General features: G+C 45.0%; 1 non-coding gene across 1 annotated transcript; it reads right to left on the bottom strand.

Annotated features, from left to right (window-relative positions):
* Positions 1–460: 460 nt before the first annotated feature.
* LOC119924933 lies at positions 461–598 on the bottom strand. Its single transcript, XR_005449611.1, has one exon. It is a non-coding gene; the product is annotated as a small nucleolar RNA SNORA7 (small nucleolar RNA).
* Positions 599–15,126: the final 14,528 nt, after the last annotated feature.

Here is a 15,126-nt window from a genome sequence, read left to right as displayed (position 1 = left end):
TTCACTCTCTTCATTGTTAATTTCCAGTGTATAGCCTATGTGTTTATGGATATTTGAAGTTGTCCTCATCCGGATCATCGTCTTCTTCTTGTCTCTCTGGCTTAAATAGCCCTGGGAGGGACAACGCAACAGGGAACATCTCCCAGTTAATATTTCTGCGCTCTCTCCTTCTACAGGACTCAATCATCTGCTGTCTTAAAGCTTCTTATAATTATGATATTTCTTAAGGGCTTTTGTCTTGTCGATGCTGTCGAGTCGTCTCTGACCCATAGTGACGCCACAGGCACATCTCTCCCAGAATGCCTCACCTCCATCTGCAATCATTCTGGTAGTGTATCCGTAGAGTTTCCTTGGTAAAAATATGGAAGTTATTTACCACTGCCTCCTTACACACAGTCGATTTGAGTCTCCGCCTTCAACTCTCTCCCATGCTCCTGCTGCCCAGCAAAGGTGAATTTTGACTTGTAGCAGATTGCCTTCCACTCGCTAGCCACTGGCCAAGCTAGGAATGAAATGGATAGGCCTCTGCTTGACTCTCCCTCCCGTAATCAAGGCTAGTAGAGTACTGGAAACTCTCCAGGTACAACCCCTAGAGAGGTGTTAATGTTTACTGTATAATTTAGGCCACAGTTTCTGCCACTTTGCCTGCTGTGTGACCTTAGGCAAGTCACTTAACTTCTCTGTGCCTTAGTATTTTCATCTGTTAAATGTGGACTCTCTTCCTGTTCTCCCTCCTATTTGGACTATAAGTCTCATCTAGACAGGGACTATGTCTGATCACATTACATTGTACCCATGTGCTTAGTACAGCGCTTTGCACACAGTAAATGCTCAATAAAAATAATTGAATACCTACCCCAGCATTTCATATGGTGCTTAGTATAGCACCTGTAACTTAATAAGTACTTAACAATTACTATTAATACTATGTGTCTGTTTATTGTTATATAGTGCTTTCCCGAGAGCTTAGTATAGAGCTCTGCAAGCATGTTTTGTTTTGTTGTCTGTCTCCCCCTTCTAGACTGTGAGCCCTTTGTTGGGTAGGGACCATCTCTATATGTTACCAACTAGTACTTCCTAAGCGCTTAGTACAGTGCTCTGACACAGTAAGCGCTCAATAAATACAATTGAATGAATGAATGAATGAACAGCAAGTGCTCAGTAAATATGATTGAATGAATGAGTGATTATTATAATACGGAACATGATTCATAGTAAGGGTTTAAACATTACCACTATTCTTATTATTGTGAGATTCCTGCAGTAGCGGAGCAAGGCAGGATAGGAATGAGAGTTCATGTTGATGCAAAGGGAGGTTAGAGAAGATTTCCTAGATGGTAGCATGGCTGGCCGATGGGTGGGAAGTTGCCACCCCTCGCCCAGGGACGGGTTCATTTGGTAATCAGCACAACGAGAGAGAGAGAGGCTGGGAATGGAAAACCTGAGTTTTATAAGCAATTTATTCCGTGAGGCAAATTGAATTATTTAATTGTTTAGGTGCAATGGATTGAACTTCTTTTTCAGGAGGAATGTAATCAACTAGTAATATTAGAGACTTTCCAATGGGAGGAACACACATATACGTTACTCACGCATGGCAGAACCCCCAGGTCCCACCCAGATGGAATTTCCTTACAGTTTGTTTGCACATGATGGGGTGGCTAGCTTTCACCCATGTGCACTTCACACTCGGGAGGAATCCACCTGAGTTACACACCCATGGGGAAAGCCCCTAGCTCCCACCCATGAGGATTTTCCATTTGGGAGGAATCCATTCATTCGTTCCATACCCGTGGTGAAGTGCCTGGCTTCCAGCCCCACAAGCGTCCAGTGGGACGGGACCCTCACCCATCCATCCCATGGCTCCTCACTCGGTACAGGCAGAGCGGGCTTCTCACGCTCTGGACGGAGGTGCCCTGCAGTCATCTGCTGCAAGTCTCGGTCCTCTGCCCAGAGGGCCAGAGTCCACAGGTATTTAATCCCCTGTACTCCTAGGCCATTCCAGCTTCCGGCCTCAGTTTATCCAATCTCTGCCCTCCCCCCTCCTCCATACCTAATTTGATTGGCATGGGGATGAGGGACACTTTCTGAATTCCCGGCTAGGGCTGTCAATCTAATAGGTTTGGTTATGGGGGCGGTATCCCACCCTCACTTCTGAGTTCCGCCTGCTGGCTCAGGTGACAACGAGATAGCATTTGACCTTGAGGTGGCTGGTACCCCACCGTCACCTTGGGACAGAAGTTGAGGGTGTTTCAGCTGCTTGTGGAATTCCTGCCATGATGGAGGAAGGCAATATGGGAACGAAGCCCCAGGATGACATGAAAGGGCCTAGTGGAGGTTACTAGTGAGGAGGTATGGCTGGCTGTCTGGTGGAGGGTAGGTGGAGGACGCTGCTGTTTGTCTTCTTCCTGCTCTGGTGGAGTAAGGCAGGATGGGAAAGAAGTTCCGGGATGACATGAAGGGAAATGGTGGGGGCTACTGGTGTGGGGCATGGCTGTCTGGTGGGTGGGAGGCTGAGGATGCTCCTGCTTCTGTATTTCCTGCTTTGGTGGAGCAAGATAATAAGAATTGTGGTATTAAGCACTTACTTTGTGCCAAGGACTGTTCTAAGCACTGGGGTAGATAAAAGCTAATCAGGTTGGACACAGTCCCTGTTCTACATTGGGCTCACAGTCTTATTCCCCATTTTACAGATGAAGTAACTGAGGCCTAGAAAAGTGAAGTGACTTGCCAAGATCACACAGCAATCATGTGGTAGAGCTGGGATTAGAATCCGTGTCCTCTGACTCCCAAGCCTGTGCTCTTTCCACTGGAACATACAGGCTCCATCGCTAGCCCTCTACCTCCAGCTGATCCTCCCTCAAACCCAACTGGAGCCTCCTGAGCAGAGAACATGGCAGAGGGGAATGACTCCCTTCCAAAACTCTGGAGGTGCGGCAGTGTCCCCTGCAGAGTGGTAGGAGGAGAACAAATTCACTGCCAAGGAAGAAATGGAAAGATATACTTTTACAGTTGGAATCACTTTCATTAAAGTGATTACTCTTCATCGGTCCAGATTAGAAATAGAAATGCTATATTGCACCATTTGGGCATCAAACAAATATAAAAAGCCCCCAAACCTAGCATACTCCTCTTGAGCCTAATCTTTCACTTTCAATTCATCGATTTTGGTTAGTATGCTTTTTTTCTTAGTCTTGCATTCAGCCTTGTTCTTGAGCAATGCTAGTAGTCATATTAAGCTTTTTCAACATGCCAACCATTGTACTAAGCGCTGGAATAGATAAAATGTAAGCAGATTGAATGCAGTCCCAGTCCCACATGGGGCTCAGTGTAGGGGGAGGGAGAATAGGCATTAAATTCCCATTTTACAGATGGGGAAACTGAGACTAAACCCCAGCAAAGTCATCCAGCAGGCTGGTGACAGAGTGGGGATTAGAGCCCAAGTTTCCTGACTCAGGTCCCTGTTTAATTTTGCTAATTGCGGATGAATGTATTATTTCGTGGTTTTTTTTAAAGGAATTAAAATCTATGTGCAAACTGTAGGTTGTTAAATGAAGTGTTCTGGTTTACTCTTCTCTGCCTCAGCGGACCACTCACTAAAGTTGGACCAAAATACAAACTCAGGGCCTGATAGTCTTTCTAAATTCATCTCCGTGCTTAGACGATCTGGTTCTTTGTCTGTAACTGTTCAGTTTAATTTTCAAGTTCATTTATAACATTACCTGCTGGACAGTCAAATGGAAAATTTGACAAACCATCCCATAAAGACCCGTTTGCAGATTTTTAACAGAAATTGCGGGCTTTCAGTTTGCTCACGCAGGTGAATAAATGTACAGAAGATGGCACTGTGTTCCCCTGTCTTTCCATGTGAGGCAGTGAACTCGTAAACCAACTTTATCTGAAGATTATATAGAACTTCTTCCGAATTGGGTGAGCATCTGAAGCCAAATATTTGGAATCTCTTTTCATTTCTTAACATACTATGCTTGGTCTAGGGAACAGATCTTTTTAAACACCTAACTGCATGGGGCCTCAGTTCCCTTATTTGTAAAAGAGGATAGGATTCTGTTTTCCCTCCCTTCTAGATGCTGAACCCCAAGGGACAGGGAGTGCCTTCTCTATTTTATTTTTTTCCGACGATGTGTGTTAAGCATTGCTCAAAGCAGTGGGGTAGATACACATTTTATCGAGTTGGACACAGTCCCCGTCCCACCCGGGGCTCACATTCTAAGTAGGAGGGAATAGGATTGAATCCACATTTGCAATTGAGGAAACTGAGGCACAGAGAAGTTAAGTGATTTACCCAACATCACATAAGAAGCAATTTGCAGGGCCATGATTAGAAATCAGGTCCTCTGACTCCCGAGCCCATGCTCTTTCAACTAGGCCATACTGCATCTTTGTGTGGTTATCTTTTATCCCAGGCCCATGCTTTTTCAACTAGACCGTACTGCTTCTTTGTCTGATTATTTTGTATCTTATCCCAGCCCTTAGCACAGTGCTTGGCCACATAATCAGTACCAATAAGGTTGTAATAGAAGTGGTTGCATATAATATTCCTTCTAGATTGTGAGCCCACTGTTGGGTAGTGACCGTCTCTATATGTTGCCAACTTCTACTCCCCAAGAGCTTAGTACAGTGCTCTGCACACAGTAAGCGCTCAATAAATACAATTGAATGAATGAATGAATGCATAATATCTCTCCTGTTGTTTTTCCCTTCAGACACTATTTTTTTATGTTCAACACAAAAAATCTTGTCTAAATCTAATCCCAGTTCCACAGTTGGTCTGATGTGTGACCTTGGGAAAGTTCCTTACCTTCTCTGTGTCTCAGTTTCTTCATCTGTAAAATGGGGATTAATTCCTACTCCGTCCTACTTAGACTGTGAGACCTGTGTAGTACAAGGGATTTTATCTGACCTGATTATCTTGTAATAATAATTATGATGGCATTTGTTAAGTGCTTACTATGTGCAAAACACTGTTCTAAGCTTTGGGGAGGTTATAAGGTGATCAGGTTGCCCCATGTGGGGCTCACAGTTTTAATCCCTATTTTCCAAATAAGGGAACTGAGGCACAGAGAAGTTAAGTGACTTGCCCAAAGTCACACGGCAGACAAGTGGTGGAGCGGGATTAGAACCCATGACCTCTGACTCCCAAGCCTGGACTCTTTCCACTGAGCCACGCTGCTTAGTAGAGTACTTGGCTCATAGTAAGGAAATACCGTTATTACCAATATTATTAGGTTAGTAAACTGTATATTTGAGTCCTTCCCTTCATTACTCTCCAAAACACTTGTAGAAAGATTGGCCTGCAATTTTCAGCTATTCATTCTTTTTGGAAAGCATGTGATTTTTTTTTTTTCCAAAAAACTTTCTGCACCTGGGGAAGACATCTGGCTATTTAAGACCCAGTCTCCGGTCCGTAGGTCTCAGAATCTAAATGGGGTGAGCAGAAACACAGAGAAATGCCCACAAGGACTAGAAAATATCTGGTCACATTTCAAGAGGAAGTGTGGCCTAATGGAAAGGGGCAGGATGGTGTCAGGAGACCTGGGTTCTAGTTCTGAATTGACCTTTTACCTGCTATGATCTTTTACCTGACTTTTGTGACTCAGTTTCCTCATCTGGAAAGTGGGGATCAAATATTTATCCTTCCTTCATTTGTTCATTCATTCAATCATATTTATTCATTCATTCAATCATATTTACTGAGCGCTGACTGTGTGCAGAGCACTGTACTAAGCGCTTGGGAAGTACAATTTGGCAACATATAGAGACGGCCCCTACCCAACAGTGGGCTCACAGTCTAGAAGGGGGAGACAGAGAACAAAACAAAACATATTAACAGAATAAAATAAATTGAATAAATATGTACAAGTAAAATAAATAAATAGAGAAATAAGTAAAAAACATTTATACATATATACAGGTGCTGTGGGGAAGGGAAGGAGGTAAGGTGGGGGGATGGGGAGGGGGAGGAGAGGGAGAGGAAGGAGGGGGCTCAGTCTGGGAAGGCCTCCTGGAGGAGGTGAGCTCTCAGTAGGGCCTTGAAGGGAGGAAGAGAGCTAGCTTGGTGGGTGTGGGGAGGAAGGCCATTCCAGGCCAGGGGGATGATGTGGGCCAGGGGTCGACGGCGGGACAGGCGAGAACGAGGCCAAACGGTGAAGAGATTAGTGGCAGAGGAGCGGAGGGTGCGGGCTGGGCTGTAGAAGGAGAGAAGGGAGGTGAGGTAGGAGGGGGCGAGGTGATGGACAGCCTTGAAGCCGAGGGTGAGGAGTTTCTGCCTGATGCGTAGGTTGATTGGTAGCCACTGGAAATTTTTGAGGAGAGGAGTAACATGCCCAGAGCATTTCTGGACAAAGACAATCTGGGCAGCAGCGTGAAGTATGGATTGAAGTGGGGAGAGACAGGAGGATTGGAGATCGGAGAGGAGGCTGATACAGTAATCCAGACGGGATAGGATGAGAGCTTGAATGAGCAGGGTAGCAGTTTGGATGGAGAGGAAAGGGCGGATCTTGGTGATGTTGCGGACTGAGACCGGCAGGTTTTGGTGACGGCTTGGATGTGAGGGGTGAACGAGAGAGCGGAGTCGAGGATGACACCAAGGTTGCGGGCTTGTGAGACGGAAAGGATGGTAGTGCCGTCAACAGTGATGGGAAAGTGAGGGAGAGGGCAAGGTTTGGGAGGGAAGACAAGGAGTTCAGTCTTGGACATGTTGAGTTTTAGGTGGCGGGCAGACATCCAGATGGAGATGTCCTGAAGGCAGGAGGAGATGCGAGCCTAGAGGGAGGGAGAGAGAGCAGGGGCAGAGATGTAGATTTGGGTGTCATCAGCGTAGAGATGATAGTTGAAGCCATGGAAGCGAATGAGGTCTCCAAGAGTGTTTACTGTGTGCAGAGCACTGTGCTAAGCACTTGGAAAGTACAAATTGGCAACATATAGAGACGGTCCCTACCCAACAACGGGCTCACAGTCTAGAAGGGGGTGACAGACAATAAAACAAGTAGAGAGGTGTCAATACCATCAGAATAGATAAATAGAATTATAGCTATATACATATCATTAATACAGTAAATAGAGTAATAAATATACACAAGTGCTGTGGGTAGGGGAAGAAGGCAGGGTATAGGGAGGGAGTGGGGGCAGTGGGGAGGGGAGGAGGAGCAGAGGAAAAGGGTGGCTAGTCTGAGAAGGCCTCATTAGGGCTTTGAAGGGAAGAAGAGAGCTAGTTTGGTGGATGTGTGGAGGGAGGAGGGTATTCCAGTCCAGGGGGAGGACATGGGCCGGGGTTCGACAGAGGGACAGGCGAGAATGAGGCCCAGTGAGGAGGTTAGCGGAATACGATTGATTGATTGATTGAGTGCGGGCTGGGCTGTAGAAGAAGAGAAGGTAGGTGAGGTAGGAGGGGGTGAGGTGATGGAGAGCCTTGAAGCCGAAGCCTTCCTTTGTTAGACTGTAAGACCGAGGGGGACAAGGAATGATACAAACTGTATCTACCCTAGTGCTTAACACACCGACAAATAGCAGCGCTCAATAACTACTACCATTATTATTATTAATAATAGAAGGGGACAAAAATGACAACTCTTTTCTTATCCACTAAGGGCTCACCTCACCAGGCAGGATGTCTGCCGACCACAGGCCACATAGTTCTCCATTGTTCCTTAAGACGGGGGGTTGCTTCTGTTCCCACTAAGCTTGGCACTCATAGAATCTGACACTGCTGGGTGTCAGATGATTCCAGGACCGGTCTCATTTTCTCTCTCTCTAATCTGTAAACTCATTTGGAATGTATTTATCAAGTCTGTTGTATTGTCCCAATTGCTTAGTCTACCTCATCATTGACCACTTGCCCACATCCTGCCTCGGGCTTGAAATGCCCTCCCTCCTCATAACTGAAAGACCATTACTCTCCCCGCCTTCAAAGCCTTACTGAAGGCATATCTCCTCAAGAGGCCTTCCCTAAGCCCTCTTTTCCTTTTCTTCAACTCCCTCCTGAGTCACCCTGACTTGCTCCCTTTATTCATCCCCCTTCCCAGCCCACAACACTTTTGTACATATCTGTAATTAATTTATATTAATGTCTGTCTCTCCACTGCTCAGACTGTGAGCTTGTTGTGGGCAGGGATTGTGACTGTTAAATTGTGCTCTCCCAAACTCTTAGTACAGCGTGGCTCAGTGGAAAGAGCACGGGCTTTGGAGTCAGAGGTCATGGGTTCAAATCCCGGCTCTGCCACCTGTCAGCTGTGTGACTTTGGGCAAGTCACTTCACTTCTCTGTGCCTCAATTTCCTCATCTGTAAAATGGGGATTAAAACTGTGAGCACCCTGTGGGACAACCTGATCACCTTGTAACCTCCCCAGCACTTAGAACAGTGCTTTGCACATAGTAAGCGCTTAACAACTGCCATCATCATTATTATTATTATTACAGTGCTCTGCACACAGTAAGTGCTCAAAAATATGATTCACTAACTGCTCTGCACACAGTAAGCACTCAAATACAAATGAGTGATTGATCTTTTTTTTCCTACCCCTGTTCTCACCTATTGGAGAAGGCCAAGACCCTACTGATGACCTCGGTGGTGAGGAGTTGGGTGGGAAGCCATGGGAGCAGAAGGTATTCTGTGGGACTTTAGGGGTAGGAAGAGTTGAGGCCAGCTCGCCTTGAAAGTGATCACACAGTCCAACCAGCCTCTCTCTGTCCCGGGAGTCAATGTGGAATTCATATAGCTCATATGCCTAGCTTATGTTTGGAGCCGACTCAAAACTTTCTGCTTGGCTCAGGATACGCTTATTACTGGCCACAAGCCCATGGAAAAGATCCCTGCAGGGACACTGAGAAGTCTCAGATCTCCTTCCAATCATGGATGGAAAAGGAAGCTTATCTCTGTGATCAGAATGGGAAAGAAGTTGAGATCTATTTCTCCATTCCTTGAAACGTCCAAACCTCTCAGGCCAAGTAACTGTTGCTGAGTTTGAAGTCTGATCATGTGAGTCCCTCTCCTCCCAAGAGGGAGCCTGTAGTATATAGCCACTGAAAATAACAGGTGGAAACAATCAGCTCCTCTACTAGGCAAGAATCAAACAATGAACCCCAGCTAAATGACTGCCAAAACAGGCTGGTTTCTAAGACACTTCCAGGCCTGTTAGTACACTCACAGGTGGAAGATGTTTGTACTAATAAAATGCCTTTGCAGTCTCAACTTTTAGTTTATAAAGATTAGCTGAGTTGTGAAATGTTATTGGGATTATAACATCTCCTATTCTTCTTATGCCCTCTGCCTTTGTGTCTTCCTCATCTGTCTCTCCCTTATTTTCTTCTCCTAAATTTCTTTCTGCCTTGCCTTCTTACCCCCTCCTTTTCCCTAGTGCCTGCTCCTTTCCTAAGCTATCTCTTTTTTTCCCAATAAATCCCATCTCTTTATTGCCCGTAGGCCTATTTATTTTCCTTCCCCATTTTTTTCTTTTGCTTATTCTTCCAGCATGGACTAATGGGAAGAGTATGGATCTGGGAGGCAGAGGACCTGGGTTCTAATCCTGGTTCTGCCACAGACCTGCTGTGTGTCCTTGGACAAGTCACTTAAATTCTCTGCATCACCATTCACTCACATGCAGAATGGGGATTCAATACCTGTTCTCCCTCCTACTTAGACTTAGATTATCTTCTATCTATCCCAGTGCTTAGTACAATATTTGGCACCTAGCGCTTAACAAATATCATAATTTTTAGTGTCCTTGCTACCTTCTTCCGTCTCCCTACTTTCTGTCCTTTTTTCTTCTCTCCTTTTCTGACTCCCTTTTTTTATCCTTCTCCTCCTCAACCCTTCACATAATAATAATCAATTATAATCATTTACTACATTCCAGGTGCTTGGGTAATAATAATAATAATGATGGCATTTGTTAAGCACTTACTATGTGCGAAGCATTGCTCTAAGTGCCGTAGTAATGATGGCATTTGTTAAGTGCTTACTATGTGCCAAGCACTGTTCTAAGCACTGAGGGAGATACAAGGTAGTCAGGTTGTCCCAATGGGGCTCACAGTCTTCATCCCCATTTTACAGATGAGGAAACCAAGGCACAGAGAAATGAAGTGAATTGACCAAGATCACACAACTAATAAGTGGTGGAGCCGGGATTAGAACCCACGACCTCTGACCCCCAAAGCCCAGGCGCTTTCCATGGAGCCACGGGTAGATATGAGATAATTAAATTCGATCCTGCCCATATGGGGCTTACAGGCTAAGAGGGTGGGAGAACTGACTTTTTATTCCCATTTAAGAAATGAGGGAGCTGAGCACTGAGAAATTAAGTGACTTGTCCCCGATCTCACAGCAGGCAAATGGTGGAGCTAAACTAAAACCTGGGTTTTCTGACAGAGACAAGTCATTTCTCCATTTTTTTTCTCATTTCCTTATTGCGGATCCTCTCCAGGCTCAGAAATGAAATCAAGGCCTCCCTTGGGTTACCTGCAGGTCCATATCTGGGTAGGAAGGATAGCACAGCTGCCGCTGCTTGGAAATCTGCGCCGCAGGGGGATCCAGCCAGCCACCAAAGGTCTGAAAAAAGATCCAAGCAGACCCTAGGTTTCTGGCAAGCTTTATCTTTGGCAGAAAATATGTTGGCAATCTCTGTGGTCTGGTTGTGTTAATGCTGCTCCCTGGGGACCAAGCCAGGGTGGAAGTAGAAGCAGCATGGCTCAGTGGAAAGAACCTGGGCTTGGGAGTCAGAAGTCATGGGTTCTAATCCTGGCTCTGCCACTTGTCAGCTGTGTGACTTTGGGCAAGTCATTTTACTTCTCTGTGCCTCAGTTCCCTCATCTGTAAAATGGGAATGAAAAGTGTAAGCCCTACGTGGGACAACCTGATTACCTTGTATCCTCCCCCCCGCCAGTGCTTAGAACGGTGCTTGGCACATAGTAAGCGCTTAACAAATGCCATTATTATCAGTGCTTAGAACAGTGCTTTGTACATCGTAAGTGCTTAACAAATACCATTATTATTATTAATAATTAATAATTATTAATTTATTAAGTAGAACACAAATGTCCTTGGATTAGTTAAAGAGGGGGCTCTGGTGGCTGGATGTCCCATCCCAGAATCTTGGATTTCAGGGGAGCAAGGATCCAGATGAGCAGCGAAGCAGCATGGCTCAGTGGAAAGAGCACAGGCTTGGGAGTCAGAGGTTGTGCGTTCTAATTCCGCCTCTGCCACTTGTCAGCTGTGTGACTTCAGGTAAGTCACTTAACTTCTCTGTGCCTCAGTTACCTCATCTGTAAAATGGGGATTAAGACTACGAGCCCCATGTGGGACAACCTGATTACCTTGTATCTTCCCCCAGCACTTAGAACAGTGCTTGGCACATAGTGCTTAACAAATGCCATTATTATCAGCACTTAGAACAGTGCTTTGCACATAGTAAGTGCTTAACAAATACCATTATTATTATTATGAGGTCCCATTTCTGTTTCCCCCCACATCTTGGCCCAATGGGCCCAGAACCCACTGACTGAAGACTACTGCCCTGATTTTCCTCTTCTCAGCTTTTCTCTCCCCCATGCTGCTGACATAGGTGCCCTCAAAGAGATGCCACAGGTGCCCAGCATAACGTCCAGAGGGTAGTTAACCCTAAGGTGAATATGGCCGACTTTATGCTGGCTATACATAACTGACCTGAGAAAATTCAGATCCAGTCTCCACACTTCTGGTTTTGAGGTTCATTTCAAAGGAAGAAGCAGTATACAGGTGATCATCATCAACATCATCAATCATATTTATTGAGTGCTTACTATGTGCAGAGCACTGTACTAAGCGCTTGGGAAGTGCAAATTGGCATCAGCTAGATGTTGGTGGAAGTCTTGATGGGGAGCTTCTTCCTCTGTCATGATGAATTTTTGTAACCTGTCATAGCTGAGGACCTAGCAGGGGGCATACCTACCCTAATAATATTGAAGGCTTGCCTCTTGCCACCTGGATGACACATTAAAAACAATACAAATACTAGTAATAATGAGTAATAATCCCACTGACTGACTGATTAAATGACCTAACCAAGATCACCTCGGGTTCGAATCCTGACTCCGCCATATGTCTACTGTGTGACCTTGGGCAAATCACTTAACTTCTCTGAGCCTCAGTTATCTCATCTGTAAAATGGGGATTAAGACTATAAGCCCCACGTGGGACAACTTGATCACCTTGTATTCCCCCCAGCACTTAGAACAGTGCTCTGCACGTAGTAGGCGCTTAACAAATGACATCATTATTATTATTATTAAGTCAGTGACACCTGCTAGAATGGGAAGCAGCATGGCATAGTGGATAGAACACGGGTTGGGAGTCAGAGGTCATGGGTTCGAATTCTGATCCACCACTTGTCACCTGTGAGACTTTGGGCAAGTCACTTAACTTCTCTGTGCCTCAGTTACCTCATCTGTAAAATGGGGATTAAGACTGTGAGCCCCACGCAAGACAACCCAATCACCTTTTATCTACCCCAGTGCTTAGAACAGTGCTCAGCACATAGTAAGCACTTAACAAATACCTTCATTATTATTGGTATTATTATTATCTTTCCATTGGATTATACTGTCTCCTAAATTTTTCAAGAAACATTTCTAACCCCAGTGGGCCCCCATTGCCTTCTAGACTGTAAGCTCATTGAGGGCAGGGAATGTGTCTATTTATTGTTATATTTTATTCTCCCAAGCACTTAGAACAAGGGTCTGTGCACAGTAAGTGCTCAATAAATATGACTGAATTGAATTGAACTGAATTCTCCCCTCCCTATCTACTGTCTTCATCTTTCCAGGTCAGTTTTCCTGGGGTGAGAAGGCGGGGCTCGGTGGGGAAAGGCATAATATATGATTGCCTGTTGCCTGAAAAGCAGCATGGCATAGTGAATAGAGCACGGGCCTGGGAATCAGAAGGTCATGGGTTCTAATCCTGGCTCTGCCACCTATCTTCCATGTGGCGTTGGGCAAGTCACTTAACTTTATTGGGTTTTAATTACCTCATCTGTAAAATGGGGATTAAGAGTGTGAACCCCAAGTGGGACAGGGACTGTGTCCAACCCGATTTACTTGTAGCCACCCCAGCGCTTAGAACAGTGCCTGGAACATAGTAAGTGCTTAACAAATACAACTATTATAATAATAATAATAATAATTATTATTATTATTTACCCTACACACCCCCTGTTGGTTGTTTGAGGAGCTATTCCTGGTTGATACTGTTTTTTTTTTTTTTTAACAAACACTCCCAAGTTCTTAATGAACAATATTCAATGCCAGTGATGCTAAATACGTAGGTCTTGGTTCTATTTAACCTTTTCCCCCCTTGTGATCCCCGGGAAAGAGCTGTGATCGGGAAATTTGGAAACCTGGGTTCTAGTCCCAGTTCTGCCTGTGGCAGTGTGGTCTTTGCACCAAGGGACAACCAGGGGTTGTGCCCTCAGTGGTGAAGGATTACCTTCTGTGAGGTGGACAGAAATAACAAGAATCTTGCAAAATAGATGCTTAATGTGGTTGGCAAAGACCATAGCTGCTACCAAAGCAACTGCCTGCTGAATCATGGTGTTACTGTACATCACTGGCACTATATAATAGTAATTGTGCTATTTGTTAAGCGCTTACTCTGTGCCAAGCCCTGAATTTTGCACTAGGGTAGATTCAAGATAATCTGGTCAGACATAGTCCCTGTCCCACATGGGGCTCACAGTTTCATGGGGAGGGAGAAGAGGAATTTAATTCTCAATTTACAGATGAGGAAACTGAGTCACAGAGAAGTTAACTGCTTTGTCCAAGATCACACTACAAGCAGGTGGCAGAGCTGGGATTAGAACCCGGGTCTTCTGATTCCCAGACCTGTGTTCATTCATTCAATTGAATTTATTGAGTGCTTACTGTGTGCAGAGCACTGTACTAAGCACTTGGCAGAGTACAATACAATAAACCATCACATTCCCTGCTCACAACAAGCTTCCAGTCTAGATTGGGGGATACAGACAATACAAATAAATAAAATTACAGATATGTGCATAAGTGCTGTGGGGCTGGGAGAGGGAAAATGTTTTTTCCTCTGGAACGTGTTGCTTCTCTATATGCTGTGATCACCTCCACAGTGTCAATTAATCAGACATATTTTTCAAACTTTCTTTACGTGGAGCATTGTACTGAGCACTTGAGAGAATACAGTCCAACTCTGGGAGACAGGTCCCCTTCCCATTAGGGATTTACAATCTAGAGTTGGGGACAGACTTTAGGATAAATTATGGATACTTATGTAAGAGCTGTGGGGTTGAGGGTGGGGTGAATAAGGGTACAAATCTGAGTGCACGGATGATGCAGAAGGGAGGGAGTAGGGGAAATGAGAGCTTAGTTGGGGAAGGCCTCCTGGAAGAGATGTGATTCTTTGAAGGTGGGAAGAGTCATGATCTGTCAGATGTGAAGAGGGAAGCAGTTCTAGACCAGAACAGGATGTAGGCAAGGGGTCAGTGGTAAGTTAGATGTGACTGAGATACAGTGAGTAGGTTGGCATTAGAGGAGTGAAGTGAGCATGCTGGCTTATAGAAGGAAATTACAGAGGTAAGATAGGAGGGTACAAGTTGATGGAGTGCTTTAATAATAATAATAATAATAATAAATAATAATTGTGGTATTTGTTAAGTACTTACTATGTGCCAAACACCATACTAAGCTCTGGAGTAAGTACAAAATAATCAGATCCCACAGGAGATTCACAGTCTATGTAGTAGGGAGAACGGGTATTGAATCCCCATTATGTAGATGACACAGAAAAGTTAAGCGACTTGCTAAGGTCACATAGCAGGCAAGTGGTGGCCAGGATTAGAACCCAGGTTCTCTGACTCCCAGTCCTGTGTTCTTTCCACTAGGCCACACTGATTAAAGCCTGTGGTAAGGAGGTGGATGTGGAGGTGGGTGGGCAACCCCTGAAGCTTCTTGAGGAGATGGGGAACAAGGACTGAACATTTTTTAGAAAAATGATCTGGGCTGCCAAGTGAAGTGTGGACTGGAGTGGGGAGAAACAGGAGTCAGGGAGGTCAGCAAGGAAGCTGATGCAATAATCAAGGCAGGGAAAGATAAATGCTTGGATTAACGAGG

This window comes from Tachyglossus aculeatus, chromosome 2, assembly GCF_015852505.1.
Source record: "Tachyglossus aculeatus isolate mTacAcu1 chromosome 2, mTacAcu1.pri, whole genome shotgun sequence".
Lineage (NCBI taxonomy): Eukaryota > Metazoa > Chordata > Mammalia > Monotremata > Tachyglossidae > Tachyglossus > Tachyglossus aculeatus.
Note: the sequence above shows the minus strand (reverse complement) of the source record. Positions and strands in the feature narration are given on the sequence as shown.